An 18,326-nucleotide genomic window follows, 5' to 3' on the forward strand; every position below is an offset into this window, starting at 1 on the left:
TTTGCTGAGAATGATGGTTTCCAACTGCATCCATGTCCCTACAAAGGACAAAAATTCATGCTTTTTTATGGCTGCAGTATTCCATGGTGTATATGTGCCACATTTTCTTAATCCAGTCTGTCACTGATGGACATTTGGGTTGATTCCAAGTCTTTGCTATTGTGAATAGTGCCGCAATAAACATACGTGTGCATGTGTCTTTATAGCAGCATGACTTATAATCCTTTGGGTATATCCCCAGTAATGGGATGGCTGGGTCAAATGGTATTTCTAGTTCTAGATCTTTGAGGAATCGCCACACTATTTTCTGCAATGGTTGAACTAGTTTACAGTCCCACCAACAGTGTAAAAGTGTTCCTATTTCTCCACATCCTCTCCAGCACCTGTTGTTTCCTGATTTTTTAATGATTGCCATTCTAACTGGTGTGAGATGGTGTCTCATTGTAGTTTTGATTTGCATTTCTCTGATGGCGAGCGATGATGAGCATTTTTCATGTGTCTGTTGACTGTATGAATGTCTTCTTTTAAGAACTGTCTGTTCATATCCTGTGCCCGCTTTTTGATGGGGTTGTTTGTTTTTTTTCTTGTAAATTTGATTGAGTTCTTTATAGGTTCTGGATATTAGCCCTTCATCAGATGAGTAGATTGCAAAAATGTTCTCCCATTCTGTAGGTTGCCTGTTCACTCTGATGGTAGTTTCTTTTGCTGTGCAGAAGCTCTTTAGTTTAATTAGATCCCATTTGTCAATTTTGGCTTTTGTTGCTGTTGCTTTTGGTGTTTTAGACATGAAGTCCTTGCCCATGCCTATGTCCTGAATGGTATTACCTAGATTTTCTTCTAGGGTTTTTATGGTTTTAGGTCTAACATTTAAGTCTCTAATCCATCTTGAATTAATTTTCATATAAGGAATAAGGAAAGGATCCAGTTTCAGCTTTCTACTTATGGCTAGCCAATTTTCCCAATACCATTTATTAAATAGGGAATCCTTTCCCCATTTCTTGTTTTTGTCAGGTTTGTCAAAGATCAGATGGCTGTAGATGTGTGGTATTATTTCTGAGGGCTCTCTTCTGTTCCATTGGTCTATGTCTCTGTTTTGGTACCAGTACCATGCTGTTTTGGTTACTGTAGCCTTGTAGTATAGTTTGAAGTCAGGTAGCGTGATGCCTCCAGCTTTGTTCTTTTGGCTTAGGATTGTCTTGGCAATGTGGGGTCTTTTTTGGTTCCATGTGAACTTTAAAGAAGTTTTTTTCCCATTCTGTGAGGAAAGTCATTGGTAGCTTATTGAGGATGGCATTGAATTTATAAATTACCTTGGGCAGTATGGCCATTTTCACAATATTGATTCTTCCTATCCATGAGCATGGTATGTTCTTCCATTTGTTTGTGTCCTCTTTTATTTCACTGAGCAGTGGTTTGTAGTTCTCCTTGAAGAGGTCCTTTACATCCCTTGTAAGTTGGATTCCTTGGTATTTTATTCTCTTTGAAGCTATTGTGGATGGGAGTTCATTCATGAACTCTCTTTGTCTGTTAATGGTGTATAAGAATTCTTGTGATTTTTGCACATTGATTTTGTATCCTGAGACTTTGCTGAAGTTGCTTATCAGCTTAAGGAGATTTTGGGCTGAGATGATGGGGTTTTCTAAATATACAATCATGTCATCTGCAAACAGGGACAATTTGACGACTTCTTTTCCTAACTGAATACCCTTGATTTCTTTCTCTTGCCTGATTGCCCTAGCCAGAACTTCCAACACTATGTTGAATAGGAGTGGTGAGAGAGGGCATCCCTGTCTTGTGCCAGTTTTCAATGGGAATGGTTCCAGTTTTTGCCCATTCAGTATGATATTGGCTGTGGGTTTGTCATAAATAGCTCTTATTATTTTGAGATACGTCCCATCAATACTGAATTTATTGAGCATTTTTAGCATGAAGGGCTGTTGAATTTTGTCAAAAGCCTTTTCTGCATCTATTGAGATAATCATGTGGTTTTTGTCTTTGGTTCTGTTTATATGCTGGATTATGTTTATTGATTTGCATGTGTTGAACCAGCCTTGAATCCCAGGGATGAAGCCTACTTGATCATGGTGGGTAAGCTTTTTGATGTGCTGTTGGATTTGGTTTGCCAGTATTTTATTGAGGATTTTTGCATCAATGTTCATCAGGGATATTGGTCTAAAATTCTCTTTTCTTGTTGTATCTCTGTCAGGCTTTGGTATCAGGATGATGTTGGCCTCATAAAATGAGTTAGGGAGGATTCCCTCTTTTTCTATTGATTGGAACAGTTTCAGAGGGAATGGTACCAACTCCTCCTTTTACCTCTGGTAGAATTCGGCTGTGAATCTGTCTGGTCTTGGACTTTTTTTGGTTGGTAGGCTATTAATTATTGCCTCAATGTCAGAGCCTGCTATTGGTCTATTCAGGGATTCAACTTCTTCCTGGTTTAGTCTTGGGAGAGTGTAAGTGTTATGGTATTTTTTGAAGTGAAGACCTACTGGCAATAAATCCTCTCGGTGTATTAGTTCATTCTTTCACTGCTATGAAGAAATACCAGAGATTGGGTAGTTTATAAAGTTAAGGGATTTCATTGGCTCATGGTTCTGCAGGCTGTACAAAAAGCATGATGTGTCCGCTCATCTTCTTGGGAGGCCTCAGGAAACTTAAAATCATGGTGGAAGGTGAAGGGGGAGCTGGCACTTCACATGGCCAGAAGCAGGAAGAAGTGGGAGAAAGGTGCTACTCACCTTTAAACAACCAAATCTTGTGAGAAATCTGTCACTATGCAGTACTAAGGGGGGATGATGATAAACCATGAGAAACCACCCCCATGATCAAATCACCTCCCACCAGGCCCCACCTCCAGCATTAAGAATTACATTTCAATATGAGATTTGGGTGGGGACACAGAGCCAAACCATATTATTCTGCCCTGGCCCCTCCTAAGTCTCATGTCTTTCTCACATTGCAAAATCCATTCATGCCTTCCCAATAGTCCTCCAAAGTCTTAACCCATTCCAACATTAGCTCAAAAGTCCACAATCCAATGTCTCATTTGAGATAAGACAAGTCCCTTCTGCCTAGGAGCCTGTTAAATAAAAAACAAGTTAGTTACTTCCCAGATTCAATTTTGGCATAGGCATTGGGTAAAACCTCTCATTCCAAAAGGGAGAAATAAGCCAAAAGAAAGGAGCTACATGTCTCACAGAAGTCTGAAGCCCAGCAGGGCAATCATTAAATCTTAAAGTGACACAATAATCTCTTTTGACTCCATGACTTACATCCAGTGCACACTGGTGCAAGGGGTGGGCTCCCAAAGCCTTGGGCAGTTCTGCCCCTGAGGCTTTGCCGGGTACAGCTCCCAATGCTGCTTTCACGGGCCGGCTTCAAGTACCTGTCATTTTTCCAGGTGCATGGTGCAAGCTGTCAGTGGATCTACAATTCTGGGGTCTGGAGGATGGTGGCTTCTCACAGCTCCACTAAGCCGGGACCCAGTGGGGACTCTGTGTAAGGCCTCCAACACCACATTTCCTTTCCACACTGCCCTAGTAAAGGTTCTCTATTAGGGATTCATTCCTGAAGCAGGCTTCTTCTTAGACATCCAGACTTTTCCATACATCCTCTAAAATCTAGGCGGAGGCTCCTAATCCTCAACTATTGCACTCTGTGCATCCACTGGCTTAACACCACATGGAAACTGCTGAGGTTATGGTTTGCTCCCACTGAAGCAGTGGCCTGAGCTGTACCTGAGCTCCTTTGAGCCACGACTGGAACTAGAGCAGCTGAGATAGGAAAGCAGTGTCCCAAGACTGTGCAGGAGGGTCCTGGGCCTGGCCCATGAAACCATTCAGTCTTCCTAGGCCTCTGGGCCTGTGATGGGAGGGGCTGCTATGATGGTCTCTGAAATTCCTTGGAGGCCTCTTGTTGTTGTCTTGGCTATTAGTACTTGTCTTCCTTTTGGTTATGCAAATTTCTGCAGCCAGCTTGAATTCCTCCCCTGAAAATGGGCTTTTATTTTTTACCAGGTAGGCAGCCTGCAAATTTTTCAAACTTTTATGCTCTGCTTCCCTTTTAAATATAAGTTCCAGTTTCAGATCATTTCTTTTCTCCCATATATGAATTTAGATTGTTAGATGCAGTCTGATCACATCTTGAATACTTTGCTGCACTCTAAAGTTCAAAGTTCCACAGATCCTTACGTCAGAGGCACAGTGCACCCAAGCTCTTTGCTAAAGTGTAACAAAAGTGACTGCTCCAGTTCCCAGTAAGTTCCTCTTTTTCATCTGAGACCTCCTCAGCCTGGCCTTCACTATCCATATCACTATCAGCATTTTGGTCACAATAATTTAACAAGTCTCTGGGAAGTTCCAAAATTTCCCTCATCTTCTTGTCTTCTTCTGAGCCCTCAAAATTGTTCCAGCCTCTGTCCATCACTCACTTCCAATGCTGCTTCTACGTTTTCAGGTATCTTTATAGCGATGTCCCACTTCTCAGTACCAATTTTCTTTATTAGTCTGTTTTGCACTGCTATAAAGAAATACTTGAGATGGGGTAATTTATAAAGGTAAGAGGTTTAATTGGCTCACAGTTCTGGAGGCTGTATAAAAAGCATGGTGCACCTGCTCAGCTTCTTGGGAGCCAATTTACAATCATGGCTGAAGGTGAAGGGGGAGCTGGCACTTCACACGACCAGGAGCAGGAAGAAGAGAATAGGGAGGTACTATACACTTTTAAACAACCAGATCTTCTGAGAAATATATCACTATGCAGTGCCAAGAGGAAATGGTACTAAACCATGAAAATCTGTCCCCATGATCCAATCACTCCCACCAGCACCCCCCTCCACCACTGGGGATTTTATTTTAACATTAAATTTGGGCAAGGACACAGGTACAAATCATATCACTCTGCTTGCTTTCATTTTCCCAGAAAATAAACAACCTTGTTTCATCTTCATTTGTGAAATATTTAAATTTATATTGAATAACACATTTACAGGTTATTTTTTAAGCACTTTAAAGATGGCATTCCATTGTCTTCTGGATTGCTAAGATTCTGATAAGAAGTCTGTTGTCATTCTTATCTTGTTTCTCCCTGTGTACGTAATGTATATTTTTATTGGCCATTATTAAGAGTTTCTTCTTATGAATGCTTTTCAGAAATTTTATTACATGTACCTTAATATATGTTTAGTTGTTCTCATCTTTCTCAGAGTTCTATATGTTTCTTGGATCTCTAGGTTTATTTGTCATGAGTTTGAAAAAAAAAAAAAGCCATTATTTCTTCAAGTTTTCTTTTTTTTTTTTTTTTTTTTTTTTTACCCCACATTCTCTTTCTTTTCTTGCAGGGACTTTCAAACATATGCTAGAGCACTTGATACTACCATATAGGCTATTGTGGTGTTGCTTTTTGTTGGTTGGTTGCCTTTTTCCTATTTTCTTTGTCAGCCTTATTCTGAATAGTTTATATTCCTATTTTGTCACGTTCACTAGCCTTTTTTTCCCCCTGAAATGTCTACTATGCTGTTAACACTATTTAGCAAAATTTTCATTTCATATATTTTATATTCCATCTCTAGATGTTTCATTTGGGTCTTTGCAAAAATATTCTTCTCCATATTTATTCACATTTTCTTTAATCCTTTGAGCATACTGATTACCATCCTTGCCTGCTTGCTTCCATTACCTCTGCCATTTCCGACTATGTTTCTATAAAATGATTTCTTTCCTGGTTATGAGTCAAGTTTTCCTGTTATTTGTTACACATAAGAATATTTGACTGCATGCCAAACATTGCTAATCTTATACATTTGAGGGTTGGATATTGTTGTATTTCTTTAAGAACAGCCAAATTACTTGAGAATTAGTTTGATCCTTTCAAAGCTTGTTTCCAGAATTTTAAGGTAAGTCTAGAATAAGGTTTATTCTAGGCCAACATTAGCCCTATAAATACATCGTAACCCTTCTGAATTTTCTTATGAATGTCCCATATAGTCAATGAGGTCTCTCCACTCTGGCTGTTGGGAATTTGAATGATTTCCTGCTTTGTGTGAGCTCTGGGAACTATTTGTTTTGCAGTTCTCTAGTAATTTTTCTTTCTCTAAAGGTAGCTTTTTGCCTGACTTCATGGAATTTCTACATAGGTGTATGCAGATTAGTATTCATTTAAAAACTCAAGAAGACTTTATGCAGATTTCTGAAGCTCTTTCTATATATCTCCCTTCTTTCTTGGACTCTGTCTTGAAAATTCTAGCCTTTATGGTGTTTGTTTTCTCATTTGGGTAAGACCACAAGTCTGGGTTCTCTCTCCCTGCACCATAGCCTGGAAGCTGCCTCCAGGCAGAAATTGAAGTGATTGCAAGGTTCATTTTATTTTTATTTTTTCTTTCTTCTCAGGAATCATAATTTTGTGATGCTGAGTGTCCATTTCCTAAAATCTATTGTGTCATATATTTAGTTCCATTTTCTAAATATTTATGATGAAAGGGTAAGTTTGGACTCATTTATTCGCTCATGGCCAAAAGTACACGACCACTTGGTATAGTTTTTAAGTAATTTTTGTTACTTTTATTGATGTTGCTCTTATGGACTTTTATATATAGTTTCTTCAACCCAGCCATAGTGTAGATGGTAATTCTTAACAAAAGAGTTTAGTTTCGGCCAGAAAATCCTAATGAGTTTCTACCAGATATTTTTTTCCTGAGCGGATTTGTGATTAAGGCTATCAAGGCCTTTCTCTAGGGAAGCTAAATAATGTTCATTTGAGTATATGTTAGCTGATTTCTAAGCTTCTCTTTTAATTGGATGTCTATATACTGTCTTATAACTAGTTTTACCTGATTTCTTAACTTCCAGAATGAAAAAAACTCAAGAATTAAGTGAGATACTATCTCACATCTGGCCGTCATTGTATTCTTCCAGTGTTCTGAAAGCAAATGCAATTAAAACTCTCCACTTGGTACTGGAATTTTAGCACCAAATGGTGCCTCAGGGTCTGAGGAGATGCTGCCTTTGCTATTTCCCAAAACTTATAAGTTTTCTTTTGCCTTGCAGGATGTAGATTTTTTAAAAATTCTGGAGTTTTAATCTTTCTCTAGTAGAAACTCTAATTTAGTGTAACTATTTGAAATAAACATCTCAGGAGACAAAAAGCTATTTTAAATAGATGACAACATCTTGTGGCATAATTGCATGCTAGTGCAATTTAAATGAACACTATCTTTCATAGACAAAATCTATTTTAAAATTCTATCTATAAAACAGTTGAGGAAGAATTGTAAACAGAAGAACATTCTGTTATTTTCCTTGGCATTTAGAAAGTGCTGCTTTTGAAACCTTTATTTTAGGTTCTGAAATAATTTTAGAAAGTGTACATAGTTTTGCTTTCAAAGGTCATGAGCAAGTATAAATATACCCATTTTAGAACAAGGAAAAGCTTTCAATCCCCCCCACATCTTATCATCCTCTTCCAAGACTAAAAACTAAAGTAGATCTAAAAGTTTCCAATATCCGCTCATTTCCCAGAGTTGAACAAAATAGAAAATATTCAGATTCGATCAATAGTATCCAAAAATGAAGAGGTGAAACCTTACCTGTGTTGGAGGATGAAAGCAAATTCTTTTGGATGCTTCTCGGACTTGATACCATAAGTCCACTCTCATTGAAGGGACTCATATTCCTTTGGGTTCAGCCTCTCAGATCCCTTTGGTAACAATAATTCATGGTCCAGCAAGATCTCAGTAAAAGCATCACCATATCATGATGAAGAAGAAGATGATGATTATGATTATGATGATAAAAATAAAACAAAAAACCCACCTGCTATAAAAAAATAGAAAAACAAAAAAACAGAACACTGAGAAGTAAGCAGTCTAGAAACCTGAAATAATTGTCCACATGAAATTATAAAGTCCTTTTGACACCCATAGTAATTCTACTTTAAGTTTCATAGTAATATTGATTACTAATGAGTTTTTGGCTTGGGCTATTTTTTTTTTTTTTTTTTTTTTGAGACGGAGTCTCGCTTTGTCGCCCGGGCTGGAGTGCAGTGGCCGGATCTCAGCTCACTGCAAGCTCCGCCTCCCGGATTTACGCCATTCTCCTGCCTCAGCCTCCCGAGTAGCTGGGACTACAGGCGCCCACCACCTCGCCCGGCTAAGGCTTGGGCTATTATTTTGAATGGTGGTAGAGTGAGAGGAGTGCTCAAAGGAAATATAGGTTTGCATACATAAATGTGCATTGTGATGGAGGGTTCTTAATTTACAGTAACATACAGAATTTGAAGATTACTTCAAAGGGTATTTAAAACTCGTGTGTTTGAAATTCATGATAAGAAAATGTGTACTTTCTTAAGGGACAAAGTTTTCAGGTAAAGTTTCTGCTAGTCAGATTTTTCCTGAGAGGTAATTTGGAATACGTTGGCAGAAAATGTGCAAACTAGAGATATGTTCATTCTCTTACTCTTCTCTATTTAGAGACTAAAGGTAGTATGAGCTGCTTTCATATTTGGTTGAAATGCCTTGAAAAAGCAAACAATTTTAAGAGAGCTGCTTATCTGCTGCTTCTTTCAACTACCCTGACTCTCCTATAATAATTTGTCTTTTAATCTCTTCTAGCGGATACTCCATTCCGATCCCCTTACCGATCCCTACTAATCCTCCCAGTCCTAGACTGCTAGACAGCTCTAAACATCAATTCTGTGTGGGGCTCCACTCACTGTCTAATTAAAATGATTGTCACTGTGATTATATTATACTCGTAGGTGGATAAGGAAGAGTTAATCATCTGAATTATTGTATACCTAAGAGTTTTAGAATTGTACCACAGAGAGTCAACCTAAAGCCAAGGTGAACTATTTTTAAAACTATATTTTATTTTTACCTGAGAAAAGCAATATATAATCATTGCACAATATGAAGAAAACATGAAAATCCAGGGTCACCTCTTCCTGTCCCATCGAATCAGCTGTTTCCAATTAAGACAACAGTATACAGACTATTATTCCAGTTATTCCTTCCCCAGGAGTCTTTTAGATTTTAAGGAATCTGTGCAATGAAATATTGCTCAACAGAAGTGAGAGACTTAGAACGTCAGATTGGGGGAACCTGGAACCTCACTGGCAGTCCCTAGTAAAATCAGACTTGATCCTTGTAAACAGTTTCTGGAGTTCCAAATACATGTCTGAAACAAAATCATATTTATCCAGACTAGATGAAAGGAGAGAAGTTATAGAGTGTAAATTTTATAAGATTCCGTGATTAAAATTCTCTAAGCTATATTGGACTCTGTTTTGTTATTACTATTTGACTTTGAAATCTGTATTCAATTTTGGATAACACATTTCAATACACTTGCAAAGGAAAAAAATCATCCTATTTAAGTCTCTGGTAGAAAATTACTGTGAAGTATCGCGGGCAGGTTTCCTCCTCTTTACAGTAACAACAGTGGACTTCTTCTGTAACAGAAGTGGTTTAAATTAGAAAGAAAACCTTTGTGACTCAGCAGTCAAATGCTAAATTGGGCTTCTTAAGGCAGTGGTGAAAGCTTCTAATAGAATGATGTTTCCAAAACAATTCAGGCTTCATTCACTAGGAAATACTTTGAAAAGATGGGGACTGTCATAAAGTTGCCAGCTCTTTAGTTTTTCCAAGTAGGTATGTTAAATAAAAAAACATGTATTTATTCAAATATATACATTGGAAATGTATTCTCAATCAGGCACTGTGCCAAATAAAATGTGGGGCTGTGGTAGTGAATCTGTTTCCTCACGTCCTTATAGTTTCGATGGGAACTGTTATCAACCAAACACACGAATAAACATAAAGTTACAGTTGTGATTAGTGCCATAAAGGATATGTAGCTGTATAAAAAGAGTCTAATTTGGCCATTTAGAAACTAAATATGAAGGAAAGACACATGGTCAACATCATGGCTAAGACTGATTGAGCACTTACTCTGTGTCAGGCACTGTTCTAAGCATGTATGTATAACATCATTTGATTCCCACAGAGACTCTAGAAAGTGGGAATGTTATTATACCTATTTTAAAGTGTGAAAATCTTAAAAGGCATAAGAAGATTAATTAACTTGTCCTGGTTTTGTAGCTCACCAGCAGGACACCCTGCAGTCAAACTCTGATAGTCTGATTCTGGAGTTCACATTCTTAACCATCAAAAAGAGGAAAGTTTTTCATAATTTTCATAAATTCCTAACTTTTTGAAACTTGTATTACCCTGTTCCCATTTTTTCTTTTAGTGGCAGAGTGCTAAAAATTTGGGGCCAGGGGCTAGTCATGGATCAGCAATGGAAAGACACTTTTTGAAGGTGACTTTTCCAATGAGGATACACTGAACAGGATAGTTTAAATGAGCTCCTGCCAAAAGAGAGTGGAATAAAATAGATTGCTTTTAGAGGACAATTCCAGCCTTCTAGTCTTAAATGCATTTTCAATAATGTGATATGCAACCTTAATCTGACTTTTAAAGGTATTGCATTTTTTGTTCCCTTTGACTTATGTTAAACAAATGAAAAAGTGAAATGCACCAAAGAAGATACATAGAGCATTCCTTGGTGCTTCTATTCCAAAGATGACTTGGAATTTCCTTTGTTCAAGCAAGTTTTGGGGTGCAGTGGCTCATGCCTGTAATCCTAGCACTTTGGGAGTCTGAGATGGGAGGATCACTTGAGCACAGGAGTTCGAGACCAGCCTGGGAAACACAGCAAGACCCCACCTCTATGAAAAATAACATTTAAAAAAAATCAGTCAGGTGTGGTGGCATATGCCTGTAGTCCCAGCTACTCAAGAGGCCTAGGCAGAAGGATAACTTGATCCCAGGAGATCAAAGCTACAGTGAGCTGAGATCATGCCACAGCACTGCAGCTTGGGCAACAAAGTGAGACCCTGTCTTGAAATGGAAAGCATTTATTTATTTGGTTTGTTTGTTAAAGGGCAAGTAAGTATGCATTTTTTTTTTAAGTTCCGTATCACTTGCAGGTTTTATCCACTTTTGTTATAAAGATGAGAGGATGCTAGCAATAAGAAAAAGTCCCAACATTTTCCAATGAACATTTAATTTTACTTTAATGAGAATTAATTGATGTGAAGGAAATAAAAATTAATTACTACATTCCTAAGGATTAAGAACAATCTGAGAGAAAAACATTCCATTTTTATCAATCTGAGATGAAAAAGTTCCTGACAAAGAAACTTCCTTTGGTAGCTTTCGATTTATCAGACCATTTTCGGAGCCCAAGTCACTTTTCAGCTCTAGTAAGGAAGACATTAATGCTTTATAAAAGCAACTGGGGTATCTCACCACAGTGGGAAACCACTTTTAAACTCACATCGGGAAGCCTTCACGAAGCCTTGTTTCTGGGAAAACTTACATAAATCACTGCTGTTCCCAGTTGAGATTGGCTGCCTGCGGTGGTGATGACAAGGTCAAAGATACGGACTAGGGGTCCAAGGTCAGGCCTTATAAGGGGTAAACGGAGAGTGTTCCCTTTGCTTTTGTCCCATGCATTGAGAATGTAAGCTCATCAAGTAAAGCCCCAGAAGGTAGGCTGGCAGGTCAGATGTATCATATTGTTATGGTTCCTTTCTGTATTTGTATTTGTTATGGACTATAAACCATGATGATGCAATAAAGGGCCAGGGCCATGAATTCCAATTGGCTGTGCAGTGCTATTTCATGGAGGGGCAAGTCCAACTGTTATGAATTCAGACAACTTAATAATTTCAGTTTCACTGCGTTGCTCTGCTCCCCAGGAACCTGCAGAAGATAAGTGATTGGGCACTATCTTAAATCCAGACATACATACAATAGGAAAATAACTGGTGAAGCTTTAAATCAATGCAGAATGTTAGACTAATAAAGATATTGATCATACTATTTGGTGGAAATATTAACTAGGAAAAGTTGATAAAATGTACTTTTTAAAAAAGATGAAACTAGTCAAATATATTTCTTTGTGCTTATTTGTATCTGCATAAATATAAAATGCCATTAGTTCTTCAGCTTTAACACCTAAGGGATTTATAAGCATATTGCTTCAATAAAACTTGGTTCATCTGTACAGTACATGGCTCAGATATGCATATTTAATTACTCTGAAAGTAATTTACTTGTACAGATGGTGGTATTAGAGGGTCTTACTTCAATTTAAATTACTTTCATCAGGAAAAAAAGTGTTCTTTGGCTATGATTTCCAAGTAAAAATTTAACTTTTATGACATATGGAACATACCTGCTTGTAGTAATGATACATGAATAATCCCACACATGCAAAATAAACATTATTGTAAAATTTTGAAACCACTCACAGGGAGTAGTATTATTACAAGATAATTCAAGACCCTCGCATGCAAAGCTCAGGGAGTTGCAAGGTAAACTAGCAGCCAAAGTATATAAATGAGCTTAGAAAAAAGCATGGAGGATCTAAGTTGCCACTGAAAGCAATGAACAGCCTCTTCAGCAGACCACTGAAGCCCCTCCTCCCTTGACAAAATTCAAAAGAAAGTTGTAGATATTATGTGAGAAATATACCTGGTCATACCTCAGAGACTCACATGGATCTGTGTGCTCCCTAGGCAGGGACTTGAGCCGTTTTGTACTTCCCATTCTAGAAAAGTAAAGGCTACCTTCCCCCCATCACAGCTTGGTGCCTTCTGAAATGCAACATTCATCCTGTTGAAACAAGCACCCAAATAAAAATTATCACTTTTAAAGGCAAGCCAGTCACAAAGAAAGACAAATGGCTTGTGGCATATTGTATTGATTATCACACAGTAGCTGTGTATTAAAAATTGGGAAAATATAACTGCTTTTGAAAAAGACATTGTTTTCTATTATGAGATTGTAAAAAACTGCCCATGTGTTTGTTCATTCTTCACTGCAAGTATTTCTTTATTAAGCACTGTATCTCAGAGGCAGCACATATACTATCTACTACTCTGGTTGCTATGGTAAGTAGTCATGTTTTATTGAAGAGTAAATGGCCACCACCCACAAGAATAGCTCCCCAGTGGCCTTAGCATATACTCCCTTCCCCACCCTTTCTTTTTGAGCCAACCTAATTCTTTTTAAATCAACATGAATTTTACCCTTATTTAGAGTCAGACAAAAACCTTTCTTTTTTTTCTTTTTTTCTGAGATGGAGTCTTGCTCTGTTGCCCAGGCTGGAGTGCAGTGGCGCGATCTCAGCTCACTGCAAGCTCCGCCTGCCGGGTTCACGCCATTCTCCTGCTTCAGCCTCCTGAGTAGCTGGGACTACAGGCGCCCGCCACCACGCCTGGCTACTTTTTTTGTACTTTTAGTAGAGACGGGGTTTCACTGTGTTAGCCAGAATGGTCTCGATCTCCTGACCTCATGATCCACCCGTCTCAGCCTCCCAAAGTGCTGGGATTACAGGCTTGAGCCACCGCGCCCGGCCTAGACAAAAATCTTTCTACTACCTTCTCTCAACTCTATCTCTTTCTTCCCCCTGCTGTCCTCTGGCCTTTTTTTTTTTTTTTGGACAGTGTCTCACTTTGTCACTCAGGCTGGAGTGCAGTGGCAGGATCTCGGCTCACTGAAGCCTTGACCTCCTGGGTTCAAGGGATCTTCCTGCCTCAGAGGCCCCAAGTATCTGGGATGACAGGCGCACACCACCACATCCAGCTAATTTTTTTGTATTTTTTGTAGAGATGGAGTTTCACCATATTGTCCAGGCTGGTCTTGAACTCCTGAGCTCAAGTAATCCGCCTGCCTCGACCTTTCAAAATGCTGGGATTATAGGTGTGAGCCACTGCGCCTGACCTCAAATCCATCTCTTAAAATGATTCTATTCATTATGAACAACAAATGAAGTTACATCAATCAGCCTTAAAATCTTTGTGATGACACATCCAAATACACACACACACACACACACACACACACACACACACACACAAAATAAGCTTATTTAGTAATATATTGGAGATTATATTATAGGATTCCTTTTAAATACTGAACCTAGAATACAAATAGAAAAGTATTTTGGTGATATGTGCGTGCTTGGGGATTCTATCATAAGACATCTATAATGTGAAGCCATACCCATGAAGACATTTTTCAAACTACCTGTACAGTGTAAACGAATAGTTTAAATGATAGTCTGCTTATCTCTCTATCTATCTATCTATCATCTATCACCTATCTATCTGAGCAAAAAAATATTTGTCATATTGTGGTAATCTGACTGATTACCAGTTTTCAGGCCTTGAAGCAAAGTGGAGTTTGAGTTAGGTCAGTTTTCACTTTGAGTCATGGCTATTTGTGTGGGGTTTACCCCAGAAATGCTCCACCAGAAATGCTTTATCAAAAATTTGGACCAGGTATGGTGACTCAGGCCTGCAACCCCAGCACTTTAGGAGGCTGAGGCAAAAGGATTCCTTGAGCCCCGGAGACTGAGGCTGCAGTGAGCTGTGGTCACATCCCTGTACTACAGCCAGGGCAGCAGAGTGAGACTCTGTCTACACACACACACACACGCGCGCACACACACACACACACACACAAAATGGCTTAAGAAGACAAAATCTCTGAGGACAGTGACAAACATTTCTTGGACTAAAAAGCCTACAACTAATCAATGGCTTCCAGTTTCTTTAACAAATTCAGCTAGCAATGTCTGACCTCTGCCATATCTCTATTTTTGCTTTATCTGCCTCAAATTTGGCCCGAAAATGACTAGGTTAGTTTGCTCACTTGGACTCTGTATGTACCTGCGACTCTGTGCACAAGTTTTCCTATCGTTTGGGGTTAGCTGAATTGTTATTTTCTCACCAAGACTGAAAACTACTACCATTTCATGAAGAAGAAGAACACAGGCCAAGGTGAGAAGAAAAGATAATGGGGATCAGTGGAACAAGAAGAGCGTTTCTTAATTATGCTGTCGACTGTCTCTGCTGGGTCCTTTTTCTACCCTGCACTGTGCAAAATAACTGTCACACAGCGGCTGCTACAGAGATGATGCAGCAGCGGCACTAGGTAATACAGCTGTACCTCTGAGACACACAGGAGGTGACTTTTTACTTTTAAGGAGAAAAGCAAAAGATGAGAGGAAAAAAGATCAAATATGTTCAAGAATTTTTTAAATGTTGCTCTCATTCTTGTTTATTACATATTTTCAGCTCTAAGAGGATTCCCCCCCATATAATTCTTTTTATTGATTTTTATATTAAAGCAATCGAAAGCAATGTGGTACCATTTTCTGGTATAATAGAGCCATGGAAGCATGACAGCAGACACCTCACTGGGGAAAATAACATGTAAACACTATACAAATTAGCCTCTTCTAATGCAGCTAATAAAAGAAAGCAAACATTTGCAGATGGAGTAGAATTAAACAATACATTAGCACTCTGTGTATAAGCGTACTGTAGTCTTTGTTTTTTATTATAAATGACCATCACTAAAATGATCCTAAATATGCCATTAAAGAAAACTTACTTGCTAATAGGTGAAGACTCATGAGGCAATAGAAAGTATAATTGGAGAACTTGCTACCTCAACCACAGAAGAGTATACTAGTATTCACGAACAAATACCAGTGTCTGTTGAATTTTGTAGTTAACTCTGAAAAGTGAAAAACACAGTTCGAGTCCAGCCTGGGCAACATGATGAGACCTCATCTCTCCAGAAAATACAAAAAGTAGCTGGGCGTGGTGGTGAGTCCCTATAGTCTCAGCTGCCTGGGAGGCTGAGGTGGGAGGATCGCTTGAACATGGGAAGTTGAGGTTGCCATTGCACTCCAACCTGGGTAACAGAGCAAGACTGTCTCAGAAAAAGAAAAAAAAGTGAAACATGTACACTTTATTCATTTATTCATTCAAATTTGATTTATTACTTACATTTGTGTCAGTGTTAAATGCTATGGAGAAATAAAAGTAGCCACAGTCACTGAAGTTATAGAAATATGGGAAATAGGATTCTTTGCTTGTCACACAGAATTGACTGCTTCTTTAAGACTTACAAAGACGTGAGAAGCTCTGGGCCTTCAAAAAAGAACTCAAAATGGTACAAGAGTACAGCCACGAAAACACATCTGAATAGAACAAGTGCATATTACCGTTACTTCTCATGTTTGCCTTTTTATTAGATTCCTCTCTCCACAACCTCATGTTTCCCCATGGACTTTGATTCTCATACATGCCCTATATGGATTTAATGTTTCTTGTTCCATTAGCCACATCTTCAACTTGACTTCCACCGACCAGCATGAGTGTGGTTTTGCATTTTGATAATTCTTTAGTATCCAATTCGTGACCCTCCCCAGATTTTCAGCTTCATTACCCTCACATTTTGCTGACAGGTGGTAGCGGTTTGCCCTGAAATGCCATCAAGATAAAATAAATGAAAACAAATGCAATTCAAGATACAGTGTGATAAGTGCCATTAGAGCTGTATAAACAGGATGCTACGGAGTTTCGAGCTGGAAAGTGCCACAATCAGGGATGCCAAGGAAGACTTGATTTAAGACATACAATGACATCAGAAACTAAATCCGGGAGTCCCAAAATGTGTTAGCAAAAAAGCTGCCTCAATATATTTAGGGGAGAATCTTTTATAAACCTAACAGAAAATTCTGACCCACAGAGCACTTTGATCACTTAATAATGGTTCATATACATAGCTATGCTCGACAAAACACATATACAGAATTCTCACATTTTGTTCAGAGGAATTCACAAATGTGAAGATGAATTTTACAAAGAAGTGAGCCAATTATTTCAGCTTGAGTGCTTTCTTACATGCAAGTGAAAATTCTTAATAAAATTGAAATTAACTCCATTACTACTAGATCTGAAGGAGTTTAGGAGGTGTTTTTATACTCAAATCATCAGGAGAAAGCACAATTCGAATAAAGAACAACATATTCTCATGCATTTAGATGCAGTCCACAATTTTTCCAGTTACATGCTTCTTGAAAGCAGGATATTGGGAATCTTTATTTTTAAGTCACTGCAGGTAATTTTTGAATCAGGGGGCTCATGGGTTTCCAGATGAGAAACAATGCTCCATGGACTTCATCTCGCTGCTTCTGGGACAAGGCTGGCTGGGCAGGGCTGTGGATCAGGAGAGTCAATCTCAGACTTACCTGTTTGTTTGGACGTGTCTGAGGAAACAGCCCATCAAAAGGAGAGAATGTGTATGATGAATCCAAAATAATGGAGCTAGAGTGAAGGCCCACAGCAGTACATGGCCGTGAGAACTGGATGTGGGAGACCAAGAAGGAAGTGGAGAGCCAGACTAGTGATGGTTGTTGAAGGAAAAGGGAGCAAAGGAGAAGGTGGGGTGGAAAAGGGCTTGTAAGCAGCCCCAAGCCTGCCAGACACATTCAAGAATGGAGTGGGGCTAGGACCAGGGAGGCTAGTCTCTACTCAGGATACCTAAATGAGGGGTAGAGTTGCTGGGGGAAACCCTTTGGTAGAATTTAGTTAACTTAGCAGAGATCTGAATACATTACGGAGGTGAATAAACACTGAATTAACAAGATCATACTGCACTCCAGAAAACTTGATTGAATGACTGATAGACGCATTCATTCTTCGTTCATGCATCCAGTGTGTTTTGTACATGCTCTAGGCACCCTTCGAGACGATGGGGAATCAGTAGAGAAAAACATCACCATATGAACACATTCTTAGCTATGGTCTACTTAGTCATGATTTGTTTTTAAGTATGAAAATAATAAAGCTGATTGGGTGTAATAGCATGCTCTATTTTGGAAACACATTAACTAGTCAAAACAAGGTATGTTAAATAGTAAACAAGTAGTATAAATCATATTTAATTGCCAAATGAATCCATCATCAATTAACTTTGAAATGGAAGAAATAAGCCACATGGGCTATTGATGTTAATAGATATTCCTTGAATAATCTTTTTCCTTCACTCAACAAAATCTTTCTTGGAATTGAATAAAAATGTTGAAGTTACTTCATTGAAAAAATATCTTCTATATGAGTCACAAAAAGTACATAATCTAACTTATAAAGTGGTCAGAATCTAAAATATTGAAGTAGTCAAAAGACAGAAAGTAGGAAGACAGTGACCTGGCTTAGCTTGCGGAATGGTGCTCCTCATTTATGCCTAAACAGTGCCTAGTACTGGGAGCAAGGCCTCCATGGATATGTCTCCTGACCTGTTTGGGGTAGTCATACCAGGATTTGAGGGGCTGTGGAGACTATCAGGAACCAATACCTCCTTAGGGAAGAGAGAGCAGTCTAGATTTTACCCAATTTCCGGTGTATCAGTTGTCAGAGGGATTCTACCTATAGCAGGGTCTCTGTCATTCATTTTGTTGCAT

General features: G+C 38.7%; 1 long non-coding RNA gene across 3 annotated transcripts in view; it reads right to left on the bottom strand.

Annotated features, from left to right (window-relative positions):
• LOC112427347 (uncharacterized) overlaps positions 1-11,521 on the bottom strand; it is a 38,244-nt gene extending 26,723 nt beyond the window's left edge. Inside the window, exons 1-2 of one of the 3 annotated variants that reach the window (XR_003018867.2) lie at positions 11,379-11,521; positions 7,586-7,695 (exon numbers count right to left, since the gene is read on the bottom strand). This is a non-coding gene — a long non-coding RNA (uncharacterized lncRNA). Of the gene's footprint in view, positions 1-7,585; positions 7,815-11,378 lie in introns of all 3 variants that reach the window. The other 2 variants (XR_003018868.2, XR_011610866.1) reach the window with 2 other exon arrangements.
• Between the last annotated feature and the right edge of the window lie 6,805 nt (positions 11,522-18,326).

The sequence above is a fragment of the Macaca nemestrina genome, chromosome 1 (assembly GCF_043159975.1).
Source record: "Macaca nemestrina isolate mMacNem1 chromosome 1, mMacNem.hap1, whole genome shotgun sequence".
In the NCBI taxonomy this organism is placed as follows: domain Eukaryota; kingdom Metazoa; phylum Chordata; class Mammalia; order Primates; family Cercopithecidae; genus Macaca; species Macaca nemestrina.